Raw genomic sequence first — 17515 nt, 5'->3', positions numbered from 1 at the left:
GGGCCAGATTTTCCCAAAATGGCCCCCTCCAGAGAAAGGCATGCTGCTGACTATTCCTGAGGACTTTGTTTTCAATGTCCATCCCTCACAACAAGCCGCATTCACCCCTGTTTTCCCAGGATGTCCTCCAAGAACTGCAGTCAGGTTTGACCCAGATTCCCATGGAGACTTTGCTTTGCCCTGGGACCCAGTGTACGTGAAAGTCTGTGTGCACCTTTGAAGAATGGGGTCTCCGTTTCCCCCAGTCCTGTGGAGCTCCTGCACACAAGCCCCACTGGCCTTCAATGCCAGATGCTCTGGGGGCTCTTTCTCCCAGCGCCAGATCTCCACACGTGAGGGTTTGATGTGGGGCTCAGAACTCTCACTCCTGTAGGTGAATCTCTGTGAACCAGTTAGTTTCCAGTCTGTGGGGCTTCCCACCCCGGAGGTATGGTGTTGTTTATATCGCAAAACCACCCTTCCTACCTCTTAATGTGACCGCCTCTTTGTCTTCTGGAGTAGGGTATCTTTTTTAAGGTTTCCGGTCCATTTGGGTGGAGATTGCTCAGCCTTTAGTTGTGAATTTTGTTGTTTTTAGGAGAGAAGTTGAGCTCCAGTCCTTCTATTCTGCCATCTTAGAGGTCTCCTCAATTTTGTCTCATTAAAACGTTTTAAAAATAAATCTTTAAATTTATTTTTTTAATTAAAAAAAGTACCCATTGAAGTTTCTTTGCAAGTGCTTTGTTCTAGAGGTAGAGGGTGAAATTCAGATCTTTCATATACTTTTACCATTTAAAGATCTTCTGTTGCCATGTGTTGCATGGCAATAGCTCAAGTAGATTTTTAAATTGAAATTTGAAATCCTGGATAGGTATTGCATAAGGAGAAAAGGTCATTGAATTTTAGGTCATCTCTTCCATTATGAAAACATACCTGACTTCCCAGATGCTGGGTGATTATAATTCTGCAGATAACACTTTTTTCGGGGGAACTGATTTTTTTTTTTTTTTTTTTTTTGGCAAAGTGAAGTCTTGGGGTTATTGCTCTTTCTCTTGCATCCCTTTTAATTCATCATGTTTTCTCAAGTGATCTCTCATTAAAACAAGCTATATTTTGAAGTTCATATTAAAATAACCCAGAATTATGATGAGTGGGCTAGAATATCATATAAGTCAGGGTATAATGAACTACGAGGTGCTCTATTTTAGTTTGATTAATTAATCTGTACTCCATAATGAATAACTCATACATTAGCACAGTGAAGAGGCATATATCACAAGAAAACCATGTGACAAAAATCTGACTTAATAAAGTCAATTAGAATGGGGAACCCATGTATCTCTAGGAATTCTTTTTTCCTGCCTAGATTTTCCCCACTACACGTGAACTTAGCTAAACTATAACCTGAATCCTTCATCCTATATGTGTATATCAAGGTGGTAGATTTTGCTTCAGTATTAATGTCAGTACTTCTAGGATTTATTGAGCATATTCCAGAAGAGGTAACTAAGATATTCTGTAGGAATGCAAGTGGAAAGAATGTTTTTTTCAAGTAGACATTTTTCAGATGGTTATAGTGATAACAGCAATGGAATTCAGTTCATGTTTTCTGACAACATATTGTCTCTGGTTACTATTAATGCTTGTGAGTAATTAGCTTGATAATTTAAAATTAATCCCTAACCTCTGCTAGTCAGCATGCCAGTAGCCAAGCCATAATGCGTCTCCTGGGCACAGTTTATGAACCGGGAAGCACCCTTGTCAAGCTTCACAGCTGTCATCATTTATTTTGAAAAATAGTAGGGGGAGGGACTGAGAGTACCGTTCTAGTCCACTGTGCTTTTTCTCCTCACTGTCATTCTGAGCAATACTTAACATCTTCCTATAGAGGTTTTTTTTCTTTTTTTTTTTTTTGGCTCTTTGCCTTTTCCTAGGGCCACTTCTGTGGCACATGGAGGTTCCCAGGCTAGGGGTTGAATCGGAGCTGTAGTCACTGGCCTACGCCAGAGCTACAGCAACGCAGGATCCAAGCTGTGTCAGCAACCTACACCACAGTTCATGGCAACGCCTTGAACCCACTGAGCAAGGGCAGGGATCAAACCCACAACCTCATGGTTCCCAGTCAGATTCATTAACCACTGCACCACAACAGGAACTCCGCCAGAGTTGTTTTTTTATGAAGATGCCTGGAGACCGAGGTGAGGCCTCCAGGGTAAGACCCGATATTTGTATGTCTCATAAGCTCCCATGTGAGGCTTGATGCTGCTGGTCCCAGGGTCCTTCTTTGAGAACCACTGTTGTAGACTTATTTATGCTTCAGGGCTTCTCTGTAGTGTCTTTCTCCCCTTGGTGAGATGTGCCACATTCCAGTACTGAAACTATGTTCTCTGCCTCCCAGCCTCAACATTGTTCTTCTGACCAACCTCTTTCATTCTAGGTTACGTACCATTTATTGAGATTTGGCGCATTACGTAGGAGTCCGTGGTGGCTTCCTCTGTAGGGATGTCATTGAGGACACACTCAATTTCAGTGTAGTCATTTGTCAAGCGAGAGGATTTGAGTCACGGTTGGCTGTCATCACTTTTCAAACTTGGTTGTGGCTCCAATTTCTTGCTGGGACAGGAGCCCTTCAGCTTCCTTTGACCACATGTGTTCAGGAAATCTGGATCAAGAGGAAGACTCCTGAACAGAGACCTCACACAGCAAATGTCATTGGTAGTTATGGTCCTGGTATGAACAAAAGTCAAGAATATGAAGTTGCCACCTTCCAGACCATGGTAGAAAGAGCACCATAAGAATAGGTTGGTCCCCTCCAGGGTAGGACACGTTCTGGGCTTGGCCACATCATCTCATTGTGACTGTGTGATTGCTTATTTAAGTGGCTTGTTTTCACCAATACCTGGGCTTCTTGTTCACCAAGAGCCTACATCATGTTTGACAATCCTCTCCTTACGATGCAAACATGTGCTTTAAGATTTAAGTACTTTATGTAAAACATGGGGGACTAGCCATCATCAGTGAAGTGTTGTGCTCTGATACACACTGGGAGGTGGCAGGGACCCAAAGGTAGGGAATAAACAGTGATTTTTTTTTTTCGAGGCAAATGGGAAAAATGCATGCAAATATTAAGGTTAATTCTCTATGTGGGTGGAGGTTGGGTGTGGTTGAAATGACATAGACTTGGCCCCATGGCTTTGTTTTATGTTTAAAACATCAATGTGATGAGTTGAACTGCATCCTCTACTCCCCAAATCCATAGGTTGATGCCCTAACCTCCAAGGACTTCAGAAAATGCCCTTAAGCTGGAGATTTAGTCAGTCAGGATGCAGTCATACTTGAGTAGGATGAGCCCCTTGTTCAGTATGACTGGTGTTCTTTACAGAGGGGAAATTTGGACACAGACGTGCACAGATGTGGGGATACAGGTAGAAGGCCATGTGAACATTGGATTTGCTGCCCTTATTACTGAACTGAACTTGGGTCTTCCCTCCACTGCAAGCAAAGCCAATCTACTGACCTAAGGTCATGGCAAAGGCTAATACAGCTTTTATCTGCAGGGCACCAAGTGCAGAGAATGAGCATCTGGAGCTCAAAAGTCCTGAACTCCCCAGTGGCTTTCAGAGAAGGGATTTTAAAGGCAACATTTGGAGGGCTGGTGGCAGAGGGCATGACTTCCTTGGGGTTTTTATATTTTCTGTTCCCCACTCTGCAGCTATCAAGAGAGGATATTGGACTTGAATCTTCATTAAATGTCTAAGTTCTCAGGATCTAGAACATTCCTCAGAATCTGGTGTTGCTCGTGTTGCTAGCGGCTTTCATGTGCTGTTCAAAGCCGTTATTCTGAGGGACCTGTGTGGCCACAGATGATTTTGAGGTCTGGTGTCCTTGCTGGACACTTACACTGTCCCTTCAAACCATTTAGCCCTTTGCCGTCTCCTCAGGCATTTTCTGAAAATATTCCCCATTTCATGTCTACTTCCAAGGTGTAGGCTGTCGACCTCATTATCCTCATCCTGCCCCTGATTCTTGTGGGGCTAAAGAATATCTCTGTGGCTGTCCCTCATTGAACTCAGGGTGGATCCAGTGTTGTGTCTTTTTCATCTTGTTAGGACCTCTTGTTGTAGGCATTGTAAATGTTTTGGAGGAGGCTTATTAAAGGCTTTAGTTCATTAGTGAATAAAATATTAGCAGGCACAAAGTCTGAAAATTAACGATTTCTCACCCCTCTGCTCTCTAAAAGATGTGAGCGGTTTGGGTAGGAATTCAGGGATGGAAAATTTGATGAAACTGGGTAACGTGTTCCTGGGACACTGTATCCTTTTCTTCCAGTTGGAACGTTCCTTGTATTGTAAGACAATGACATGTCATTAAGGAGTTATGTTCATCTTGTTTTCAACAAGATGGATTAAATGACCCTCAAAGGTCTTTTCTCCTTTGTAATTACATGGTAGGAGTAGAGTCAGACTCCTACAGTTTACAAACATGTTGAGTGTGTATTTGCCATCATGATTTGCGTCCTTTTTCTTGTCTTGGTTATACTTAGAGAATAGGCTTGGCCCTAGTGAAATAGATCTTGTCCTTTCTCAGGGAGGGTGATGGACAGAAATGCCCATAGATGTGAATACTTTGCACAGAAGGTGACTGTTTGGAGTGTTAGACGAGGTCGTGTATCCTGCACAGCTCAGGTGATGAACTGTAGAGTCAGAATCCTAACAGCCCTCAGTAAGCTGTTGTGTAATAATTAATCTTCAGTTGCTTATGAACATGTGTAGCTTTTGTACACTAGCTTTTCCGGGGAGGACAAGATTGAATCCCAGTGTCCCTCAGAGATCTTGTTTTATCAGCTGACCAGGTTCCTGTAGTTTCTCCTAATTTTCGATTTTCTTCACATATACAATAGCCTGCAGTAAAAAGACAACAGCAACAACACTTAAGACCTAAGAAGACTGTTAAACATTATGAGTCATTTAATGTTGCTTAAAGTATACATTAGCGAGTTGTAAATATGTAGCACATGGCAGTATCTTTCCAGAGAATGATAGTCAGGGATGTAATTAAGAGTGGTGTAAAGTTATGTTTTTAAGTTACTGTTCCACATGCCTCTTGCATTTTTTTCTGCTTTGATAATGGTTCTAAGTCTGCAGAGAAGCTTTGACGTGTTTTTTTAAAAATGTTTTTACTGTTCCTTTCAATTGTTTGCTACACAGCCTCACACAAAAGTGGGTTTAAAAGCACAGATGAAAATAGCTGCCAATAACAAGTTGAAACATACTGGAGTAACAATATGTTCTTTGGTGAATATGCTCAAGAGACCACAGTTCTTCCTTTCTGGAAAAATGTATTAAACCTGAAGTAAAATTTTCCTGCATCCTAAACTAGCTTGGTTGATGGAGGATGAGCTTGTCAGGACTTGAAATGAGATGTGTCCTTGGGCTAAAATGCTGCCCAGCTCACCAGCTGTTTTCTGTGAAGCCACCTTTGTCTTCTTCCCTGGAGGGGCTGCACTTGCTGCTCTTATACCTTCCCACCAGGGGATTAATCTCTTCAAAACCCTCATCTTTTTTGAGAAATGTGCTTCCTAGGTACTTGCCTTTGTTGAAGTTTAGCTTTTTCCAAAAGCCTTTGCATTAGAGAAAGTGCATTCTCTCAGCCTTGATGTATAGGGCAAGGTAAATAATTTTCCTGGGTTGTGTTATTCATGAAGCATATTCTGAGAATTTGAGATCTGAGCTCAGAACGTTACCTGGTGGTGTTCTCAGGATCAGCCCCTGTGGGTGTTGGTGGGGAGTGAAGGATGCAGCCTGGGGCAGGAGAAGGAGCTGGGCTGCAGGGCAGTAGCGGTCATGGCCATGGTGGATCCCAGGACACACTCTGGAGCTTTGGCTGCTTTGAAAGTTACCCTGAATGGGACAGGGAGGCTGATCCTTTGCAAACCAGCAGCCAGCAGTTGTTGGATATGGGCTTCTTCCTAGGAGCATGGCCTTGGGCTCGTTGTCTTCAGCCAAGTACAACTTCCTGGTGGGGAAGGAGGGAGTTCAGCTGTGAGCAGTCAGCTCTGAACACTCTCAGTAGCCAAGAGAAGGTTCATTTCAGTGCAGGATGTTGCAGGGGGCGGGGTGGTGGTCTGGATGGTCCATGGCAGTATTACCTATGGACTCTTCCTCTGCACAACAGAATTCTCTTCTGGAATAACACAGTTCCAGTCTTTGGCATTACCTGCTTCTCTCACCCATGGACCTCTTCTGTCTTATCCTCTTCAATTCTGCTTTTCCATGCTGAGCACACACATACCATTCTAGTGCTTTACTTTCCACACCTGCTCTGTACCCTTGGCCACAAGACCCACTTTCCATGACCGCAGACAGTCCGTTGGCCTAGAGTTTACATGTGTGCCACATGGTAAGAACTATCCGGGCATCTGTGAATGTACAGAGTCCAGGGTCCAGTCTAGATCTGCTGAGTCAGGCCCTGAGAAGCTCCGTGTCTACCAGATTTCCTGCGTGATTCTTGAAGCAGGACCTTTGAAAGTGCTGTTACATTCGCCCTTCTCTTAATTTCCTGAGGAGTCCTAGCTAGAGGTTGCAATGCCTCATTTTATTCTTTTTTCTTTTTTTCAGTAGTTTGATTTTTCTCGTGCTCTGGTGACTCTCTAGCTCTACAATTCTAACTCTAAATCTGTCAAGCTCTAAAACTGCTACTTGGATGTCAGTTGGGTGCTGGGTGCTGCCAGAGAAAACCACACGCCCCTGTGTGGCGGTGGTACCAGGAATCCACAGTTGTGAGCTCCAGGTAAAGGTCTGAACCGTTAGTCCCCCACTGCACTTATGGTCAACTCCACCTCTCACTTTGCTTCTGCTCTGGGCCACCTTTCACTTCGCTCCTTAAAACTCCCCCCGTTACATGCACTTTTTATGGAAACTCATCTCAGTTCTGGGGACCTAGGGAAAAGCACGCTGCACAGGAAGCTCCTTCCTCCCAGCTTCCTGCTGTGGGGATTGTCCATGCACGGCCCTGGGGAGATGCTCAGAAACAATCCTGGTTTACCTTGGTGCAGGGCCTGTGGTGTGGACAGGCCTTCCTACGTCCCCTGGCCACGCCCTGCACCTTATCCTCCCAGACCACTTTCTAGAAAAGAGTGATCTGCTCAACAAATCCCTCACTGATCATTCCTGGATGCTGATTGGGGAAAGCGGGTCGGCCCCCAAAAGAGGGACTGTCAAGATGTGTCACAGGGGAGTCATGGCTCAGTGGAAACAAATCTGACCAGTATCCATGAGGATGCAGGATTGATCCCTGGCCTCGCTCAGTGGGTCACGGATCCTGCATTGGTATGGCAGTGGTGTAGGGCGGGCCAGCTCTGGTTCTGATTTGACCCCTGGGAACTTCCATAGGCTGCACCTGCAGCCCTAGGAGAAAGAAAGAGAGAGAGAGAGAGAGAGAGAGAGAGAGAAAGAAAGAAAGAGATGTGTCATCCAGAGAAGGAGGGGCTTGAGAAGGACGGGCTTCGTGGAGAGCCAGCGTGCATATATCGAGGTACAAGATTTCACTGGATCTAAGAAGCTGTGGACGGGACATCCATTTCTATGTAACCCTAAGATTTTTTTTAAAATGATAGTAAATAATGACACATGGTTTAGCGATCATCTTTCACAAAGCACCATTTGGCCTCACTCATCTCTTGTAACACCTTTCATCTGGTTCAAGAGCTGTGGTAATTTCTTCTGCCTTCCTTTGCAGTTGTGCATGAGATGGTGAATCCTTTTCTGCAGACATTAATTAATAAGAATGTGGAGCACAGATTCATCCACATATGACACATTCCTTCTTAAATCCTATGACGTAGTAGTTATTGGTAGCAAGAACATTTGAAAATATGAAAGTTCCATGAATAATTTCCACAATGAATATTTACTACACCTCTTTATTCTTTGCATTTCTGAGAACAGAATAATTTTTCCTTTCCATGACAAATTTTAGTGTAATTACTTTAATCATCTTTTAGCTTGTTTGTTTGTTTGTTTGTCTTTTTAGGGCTGCACCCTCAGCATATGGAAGTTCCCAGGTTAGGGGCTGAATCAGACCTGCAGCTCCTGCCCTACACCACAGCCACAGCTATATGGGATCTGAGCCCCATCTGTACTCTATGCTACAGCTCGTGGCAATGCTGGATCCTTAACCCACTGAGGGAGGCCAGGGATCAAATCTGCATCTTCATGTATTCTAGTTGGGTTCTTAACCCACTGAGCCACAGCAGGAATCACCTTTTAATGGTACTTATACCCATCACGTGTAGAACCAACAAGGTACACAACTCAGTTGAAATAGCGATAGTGTGCACAGCCGGGACCACATGTTGACACGTGTGAAAGGTTGACCTCCATGTCATGACTGCCACCTGGCCCCCAGTGACTTTGGTACGTTCATCACAGTTGTGATAAGAGGCACCCCGACTTCAGAAACCATCTGAAGTCTCCAGTCTGGGTGGTGTGTCCCCATGGGGTGTGATATCTCAGCAGCGTGCCTAAGGGTGTTGAAAGGGTATGTTCTAGGTCCAGACGAGTGGATCCTCGTCACGAATCCTGTTTCAAGAACTTAGCACCTCCTCTTTCCCACCAGACTTTCTGTGCCTCGTCTCTAACTACTGTGGACTGCTGGGATGTTTGTGGGGACCCCACGTCCAAGGTGAGACAGTCCTTGTTACCGTGGAGACTGAACCGAAGCTATAGAACTACGTGTAGCATCCTAGAATCAGGAAAGTGCCACCTCCGCATTCAGACACCCAGCACAGGGACAGCTGAGGGACACTGGCGGCTGGTGGCAGTTCTCCCGCCAATGGCTCTTGTGTGGCTGGGCTGTAATCTTAAACAGTGCAGGTTCACCTTCACCTCTTGATGACAAAAGAAAAATGTGCTTTCATATTAAAGGGCAGTTAACGTCTCATGTTTATGCCCAGGGACCTAGGAGGCCACTTACCCCAGAGCTTGGGGCCCCTTTCTGTCTTCTCTATTCTTTCCACTGATGTCTGAGCATGCTGGCCTCCCCTATAGCTCCTCCCTTCTCTTCCTAGTCTTGTCTTTCCCACTATCACCCAGACACCCATCAATCCTTAAAAGGAAAGTCAGGGACACTTCAGAAGTCAGGGCTGGAAACAGAAGCAGTTATGGCCAACCAACATCACCCACCCTGGAAAGAACCCTTCTAGCACTTTGCGGTAGCCATACCTACCCCAAGAACCCCATACCCGAGCCCTGCCCACCTGGGTACTTCATTGCCTGCGTGTTTGTTTACTCTCTAGACGGGCAGGCGTGGCGATTGGTGAGAGGTTCCTGGAATTGGGAGCATCCACACAATGTACAAGCGAAGTAAACACTTGAGAGTGATGTTTGAGCACGCCTGCCTTCAGGTCTGCGTTCATCAAACTTTTTTCTTATCCCTGCTGTGCAGGAGGAGAGGGGAGAAGAAGAAAATGCATACAGATATTTCTTTGTGTTTTAGGTTCCCCAGGAACAAGGCTGTAGTTGTTTCACCCGTGGGGGTCCTCTATTGCTCATGTGTCCCTTTCTTTGTAATACGAGTCTTTTACTAAATTTTAGGGATTGCATTTCATGCTCTCTCTCTCTACAGCTACCTAAGGTTGGATTTATCAGCATGTGTCATTGATTCCGTCTTGAAATCTTCCAGGGCTTTGTGTGATTTTCTGGAGGGTGCACAGTTTATCAGAATTTTCTCCTGAAGATATAACTTCTCTTACCAAATATGGCAATATTTGAGAATAGAATTTATATTGAGGGAGTGTATATCCAGAATCGTAGCTGTGGCAAGAATGAATGAGACAATGCAGCCTCTTGGGGGAGATTAAAGTTGTAAGGCTGTTGCTGGAAGATGGGTAAGAGAAGCCAGTTATCTCACATTCCGTGCTGGGCCCTATCATTCTCTCAGGGACAGGAAGTGGAAAAAAGCGCCTTCTCATCTTGTCCTCTCCCACAGATAGAATCTGTGCACATAGGTCTTCTGAAAACTCATAGTAAAGTACTCATAAAACTTAATGTTTCCCCGTATGGCATAGCCTGACACTTGCCATGCTATAAATTTACTTTAGATGATTTTAGGTACATCTGTAAAAAGATCATTCACATGATTATTTCTTAAATAATTGGTACCCGATTCTGAATATACTTGTTTGCTCTGTTTTTCATACACTCACGCCAAATATCTTGGGCCTTTACTCTATAGGAAGCAAAATAATGATGCTGTTTCCTAAAAGCTCTACCCAGCAAAGATGAAAAATGTGTTTGGCATTCTTTTCAGTTCCTAGTGGCCTCATGGTGAACATTTCAATCCATGTGTGTGACTCCGTATTCCATTCATGTATTGATTCAATCAATATCCGTGAAGATTATGAGGGCACCAACGATGAGGGGGAGATCTAGACAGACGCTGTCTTCAAGGAGGTCATAGGTGACAGTGGAGGTGGGGGCGGTGATCATTAAGAAAAAGAAATACACATACATTTCGACTTGCCAACCATGATGGAGTGCTTTAGAAGAGACGTGCTGGGGGCCACGAGAGCACGTGCAACAGGGGAGCTGTTGCCATCAGGGAGAGGGAGTCTGGAGAGGCTTCCTGGAAGAAGTGGCATTTGCAGTAACCTGAAGGATGTATGGAAGTTGACTTGGGGAGAGACAAGGTCTGGGTGGGAGGACAGCACTTACAAAGGTTCTCATTCCCAGGCAAGCTGCCAGGGGTAAAGCAGAGAAGCAGAGACTATGGCCAGGGCACGCATTCCGGTGGCAGGGGGCCAGCAGGGAAGGCTGGGCGTCTGCAGAGGTGTCTGTGTGTGATCAAATAGTATTTCCCCATAGAATGCAACTCATTGTGAGGGATTTGTAGAATCCAGAGAGAAATATTTTTAGGTGCACTGGTTAATGACAAGCCTGTGTATTTACTTAGGATGATCTATACATTTGAAAGAAATCTTATTTATAAACAGCAGCTATAAACACATAGCTTCTTTTTTCTTTTTAAGTAGACTTTGGGTTTTAGAGCTGTTTCAGGTGCACAGCAAATCTGAGCAGAAAATACAAAGAGTTTCCATATATCCTCTGCCCCCACATAGGCATAGGCTCTCCTGTCATCAACATCCCTCCCTAGTAGTACATTTGCTTCACCGATAAACTTTCACTGACATGTCATCATCACCCCAAGTCTATAGTTTACACCCGGCTTCACTCTTGAACATTCTCTGGGTTTAGACAAAGGTATAAGGGCATGCATTCACCGCTACAGTATCATACACAGTAGTTTCACTGCCCTGAAACCCTCTCGGCTCTGCCTGTTCATGCCCCACCCTCCTCAACCCTTGGCAACCACTGATCCTTTTATGGTTGCCAGAGTTTTGCCTTTTCTAGAATGTCTAAGAGTAGGAATCATGCAATAAGTAGCCTTTTCAGATGGGCTTCTCTCACTTAGTAATATGCACGTAAGCTTCCTGAGGAATATTTTCAATGAATACATAGTTGTGATGATCAGCGACAAAGATTCACTTTTAAAAAAATCTTTCGAGCCGTGGAAATGCTTAGTCTCAGTTCAGGTCTCCTGAAGTCCTCTTTTAGATGCTGTTGAAAACATGAGACACTTGGGAGCGTATTGGCAATGGAAGGGAATATCCTCAGCATAGTAAATGAAATCAACTCTTTTATTCCATAATTCCAAAATAATAGGAAAATGTTCTGGATTAAAACGAATTCCTAAATTTTAAAACATGCCTTCATTTTTAAAAGCTTTACGTTTTTCCCATTTCATGTTCTTGCCTCCTTTGTCAAAGATTAATTGACCATAGGTGTCAGGGTTTATTTCTGGGTTCTCTGTTCTGTTCTATTGGTCTGTATGTCTGTTTTGGTACCAGGATCACAGTATCTTGATGGCTGTGGCTTTGTAATAGTGCCTGAAGTCTGGGAGAGTTATGCCTCCTGCTTGGTTTTTGTTCCTCAGAATTGCTTTGGCAATTGTGGGTCTTTTGTTTTTACACATAAACAAAAGACAAACCTACAGAATGGGAGAAAATGGTTTCAAATGATGCAACTGACAAGGGCTTAATCTTTAAAATATACAAACAACTCATACAACTCAACAGCAAAAAAACCAACAACCCAATGGAAAAATGGGCAAATGACCTGAATAGATATGTCTCCAAGGAAGATATACAGATGGTCAACAAGCACATGAAAAAATGCCCAATATCCCTGATTATTAGAGAAATGTAAATCAAGACTACTATGAGATGCTACCTCACACCAGCCAGAATGTCATTAATAAGTCCACAAATAACAAATGCTGGAGGGGCTGTGGAGAAAAGGGAACACTCCTGCACTATTGGTGGGAATGTAAGCTCGTATAACCACTGTAGAGAACAGTATGGAGGTACCTTAGAAAACTATACATAGAACTACCATATGACCTAGCAATCCCACTCTTGGGCATATGTCCAGACAAAACTTTCCTTAAAAAAGACACATGCACCTGCACGTTCATTGCAGCACTATTCACGATAGCCAAGACATAGAAACAAACCAAATGTCCATTGACAGATGATTGGATTGGGAAGATGTGGTATATATACACAATGGAATACTACTCAGCCATCAAAAAGGACAAAAGAATGCCATTTGCAGCAACATGGATGGAACTAGCGACTCTCATATTGAGTGAAGTAAGTCAGTGAAAGACAAATACCGTATGATATCACTTACTTCTGGAATCTAATATACGGCACAAATGAACCTTCCCACAGAAAAAAAACTCATGGACTTGGAGAATAGACTTGTGGTTGCCTAGAGGGAGGGGGAGGATGGATTGGGAGCTTGGGGTTAATGGATGCAGACTATTGCTTTTGGAATGGGTTAACAATGAGATCCTGCTGTGTAGCACTGAGAACTATGTCTAGTCACTTATGATGGAGCATGCTAATGGGGGAGAAAAGAATGTATACTTGTATGTGTAACTGAGGCACCATGCTCTATGCTCTACAGTAGGAAAAAAATTGTATTGGGGAAATAACAATTTGAAAAAATTAAAAGTAAACACTTTACACTGAACAGGAAAACAAAATCATTGAGAGTCACAGCAAATTATTTGTAGTTTCATAGGGTGGAGTGGTAAAGTTTAGGTCTCATGGGTTTTCTGGAACAGTTTCAGGTCAGATGTTCTGTCCTGCTCTTGGACAGTCATTCAGTGTTCCTTTTTCAAAATGGCACACTCGCCAGTCCTTGTTGCCCTGCCACTCCAACACCTGCTTATGCTAAAAAACGTGGGATCTCTTCTAATTCTCTTTTTTCTTTTCACGTGGTTGTATATAGATAACTAGTTTTCATCTCCATTTATCCTTCCCTTGTGGGGTGTCTTTGAGTGAAGTGTTTTCTTTACTTGAAGCTTTTGAAGAATTATTTTTCTTTAAGGAAAAAAATCAAAAGGCTAGGACTGGAGAGACTTTGAAAATGTCATTGAGATAGTGTCTGGGTGCAGCTGATTGAACTTATATAAACTCTTTGAAAGTTGGATTGACTGGCATTCATGTTTGATCTAGTTAAACCAATAAAATACAGGATGTAATCTTTGTATAATTACAAAGTCCCGCTGTCTGATCCTACCTGGAGGTTACAGTGATGATTCTAGAGGCAAACGCCTTTCATGCCTCATGTACTTTGTCTCTTTATTTTGCTGGCTCTAAGCCAGAATGAGACTTTATTGCCCATACTGTATTTTATTTTGTGTTGTCAAGCGGCTTAACTGGTGAAGCCTATCGTAATCTGGCTAAAAACTTCCCCCCAGGCGGGATGTCGAAATGTACTGGATTCTTGTATTTTTCCATTGCTGTGCTGCTCAGAAAGCTTCCAGGTAAGCAGGTGGATGGTGCGATGTAGGTGCACACCTGGCCAAAACACAGTGGCTGGAGTTACTCGGGGATTTACAGACATCCTTGATGCCATCAGGCAGGGGTCTTAGAAGTTCTATGTAGAGATGAATTAAATCATATGGCAGATGCTGGTTAATAAAGGCAAAAGCATAGAACAGCTGCAAAACTTTGACTAGGGGTGGGGGGATTATTTTAAGAAAAAAAAAGGAAAGCCCAAAACCAAAAAGGAAATAGAGATACATTTGGGGAGGAAATGTGTATGTGTGTGGGGGGAACATTTTTGCTTGAAAGAAACCCCATGAATAAATTCAAAAAGACAAGTGATGTCCTGGAAGAAATTTTACAGTGTCTATTACAGACAAATGATTATTCAATCTAATTGGTTCTAATAGCTGCTGCCGTTGCTCAGAAAGGGGTAAACTCTCCAAAACAGAAATGGTAAAAATGCATAGACCATTCACCCTCAAGGCTATACAAACAGCCAATCAAAGGCAGTGAAAGCAAAAATATTACCGTTGCCCCCTCATCACATTAGCAACCATTGGAAGATTGCCAGCACTCGGGGAAAAGACCCTCCCTGCCTTTGAGCCTCACTAGTGAGCTGGAAGGGGTTAGCATAGAATGCCTGTTGCACTCAGGAGCTGGCAGATCTTAAAGTCCAAGGTCACTCCCCCACTCCTCAAGACAATAACAATGGCAAACAAGCACATCACTAATCACAATGGCTTTTTTTTCCCTTTTTGGTACATCTACCTTGTGCCAAACATTTTGCGACATACATGGATTATCTTTTTAATCTTCCCAAGCAAGCCATGACATACTATCTTCAGTAATAAAAAAAAATGATTATAATCGTAATAATCATTCTTGGCTGCTTGCTCTTGCCCCAAATATTTCTTTCTAATGACAGCTTTTCATTTTATGATTAATGAGAAATTTTGCTTCGAATGAAAATGCTTTGGTTGAGGGAGTGCACTGATGTTAATTCCCAATAAGGTGTAAATACCAGATGGGCTTTGTGGCTCTTGGGGTGTTGGAGCCAATAGGATGGGGGCACTGTGTCTCTGGGTAGGCCTGGCAGTAGACAGAGGTTGCATTTGCTGGGCTACTTAAGGCAATCTTTGACAGGTTCTTTGTGGTTTTGCTGTTAAGGTTTTGGCCATTTTACCTACAAAGGGAACAAAAAGGTTTCTGACCAAGGTATGCCATATCCAGAGCTCCTCACAGCTCTCATCCTTAATTTTTTTTAACGCTGTGACAGTTACTAAATTAAAAAAAAAAGTATTTCCGTTGATAAGCCAAACTCCATTGTGATCTGCTTCCTACCTGTGCACCGGTCTCCTCTCCTTGTCTCTGCTCCAGCCCATCGACTTGATGTCCTTATGACGGTCAGGACCAGCTGGACCCATACCTCCTTCCAGGCTTGTAAATCTGGAGCTTCCTTCACAGCCCACTGCGAAACGTCACCCTTTGTCTCACTCAGCTTTCGTCAGTGTGGCAGTCACTGTTGAGTCTAACCACTGGCTTCAGGATGTGCCTATTTCAGTGGCCCTCTGTGACTCTTGCTTTCTTTAGCGTAAAACAGATAAATGAAGCTTGTGCCACACATGGGATGATTATGTGGCGGGAGTATGTCAAACACAGAGCAAGTGCCTGCCATGTAGAAGTGGCCAGTTGTGTCCTCATAACATCATTTATTTGATAATGACCATGTCAGGGGCATCATATCCCATTAATAGTATTCTTGTCAACTGCTCTTTTGGGACAAGCGGCTGTTGTCAAGCCTACTTTTTCACTCTGTTACCCTCGCCTGGCCTTGGATGGATGCCATCTCTGAGAACCAGGGAAACTTTCAAGCAAAGAGGAAGCAGGAAGGCCAGTCTCTTGGACCACACACTGGTTGAGGAGCTAAGACTTAGATCAGAGAAAATAGATCCCAGCAGAAGAGAGTAAGATTCATCTCTCAAGAGTGATCCTGCAAATGCAGCAGAGGCAGGGCTGCAGAGGTCCTTCCTAGCTCTCCAGGCAAAGAAAGACCTGGATGGGAAGGAGGTGGAAGCTGGTCCCAGGTCAAAGTTCTCAGAGCAAGGAGCAGACCCTCTGACTTGACTCAGAGAGGCAGAAGGTCCTCAGAAACATGATCCTGGTGAGTAAAGATCTGGCCTTGACCTTGTATCCAAACTGGAGTCCATTCACTTTAGCCTTGAGTCTCTTTAGAAGGGACTTCCCTGGTTTCCATCTCTGAGCCAGGAGCACAAAGCACTTGCCATGGGACCAGGATGTGCTCTGACAGATGTGGCCCTTGGAGGTCCCAGCAGGATGCACCCCTGCATGGGACAAGGAGGAAGGACCCTTCCTAGAAAATTTGATGAGGATAGAAGTTCTCCAATGCTACCCTGGACCCTCCTCTCAGCTTTCCCATAATAATATACTTCTCAACATTTGTCCCCTGCTGTTTGTGCAGTTGTCACCCTGTTTATGACATCGCAGTCCACCTAACCCCCCTGTGAACTTTGAGTGTGTCACCAGGCCAACGGCTCCTTTTATGATACACCAGTTTGCCCATAATGTCTTCTTTCATGCACTCTTTCTGCAAGCATGTCATTTCCACAAATTAAACCACATGCTCTATTTGTCCAGCTTTGGCCTCTGCCCAACCTAATGATGTCGCTGGTATAAACCCTCCCAGGATCAGACTTAACCTCACCCAAGTTTGTATTCAGCTCCAGCTTCAGCCCCTGCTTATGAGCCTGATGAACGTTGGTGAGAGAGATGAGAGCTGTGGATGAGGAGGGCTTGGTAAAGGGATGAGCAGCAGATCCCAGACTTATCTAAAATCATAGGAATATGCAGCCTTTGGGGGAGTTAAGCCTGTAGAGCAGAGCGTTAGGGCGGTGTGATGGAGAGATTGAAGAGCTAGAGCTTTCCTGTGGGACGGAGACCTTTTGGCCTCATGATCTTCACAGAAAAGAGGAAAATTTCTAACCCTATACTGTTGACATCTACCCAGTGGTTCGGGGAATCGAATATTATTAGGATATATTATTGCGGATGGGATATGTCAAGATGTCTTATTGGGAGTGGATGAGCTAATATCCACACAAGGGAATTTGACAATGAGAAAGGTCAAAGGGTTGACATAGATGACAGTATGGATGAAGCAACAAGACTGTGGCATTTGATGTAACGTACAACTTTATAAAAGCAGCCACACACAGAAGCCCACGGATCGTGTGATTTTGCTTATGTGAAATGTCCAGACTGGGTAAATCTATCAGAAGGAAAGGAGATTAATGGTCATCAGGCCCGGGGAGGGGGAGGGATTGGTAAGAGGTACGGGTTTCTGTGTGGTGTGATGGAAAGGCCCACACATCATGAACCTTCATGGTTGCATAGCCTTTACACTAAAACCCACTGAGCTGTACACGTGAAATGAGTGACTTCTGTAAATGTGAATTCTATATCAATAAACTTATTACAAGAATATTTTCTAAAAGACGTCTCATTGGCTCCATGTTCATTGCTCTTAGCTGCAAAGAAAGGTAATACCATTCTGTTTATCCTGCTGTTCTTAAAATTAACAGTTCAGGTGTTCAAACATAAGAAATGGACTACTTCATCTCA

The 17515-nt window shown here is 43.8% G+C and overlaps 1 protein-coding gene across 1 annotated transcript in view; it reads left to right on the top strand.

Moving 5' to 3' along the window:
- The window catches only part of ANOS1 (anosmin 1), a 200198-nt gene that overhangs the window by 19492 nt on the left and 163191 nt on the right, over positions 1–17515 (top strand).

The sequence above is a fragment of the Sus scrofa genome, chromosome X (genome assembly GCF_000003025.6).
Source record: "Sus scrofa isolate TJ Tabasco breed Duroc chromosome X, Sscrofa11.1, whole genome shotgun sequence".
Taxonomy (NCBI): domain Eukaryota; kingdom Metazoa; phylum Chordata; class Mammalia; order Artiodactyla; family Suidae; genus Sus; species Sus scrofa.
This window is presented reverse-complemented; position numbering and strand designations above follow the sequence as displayed.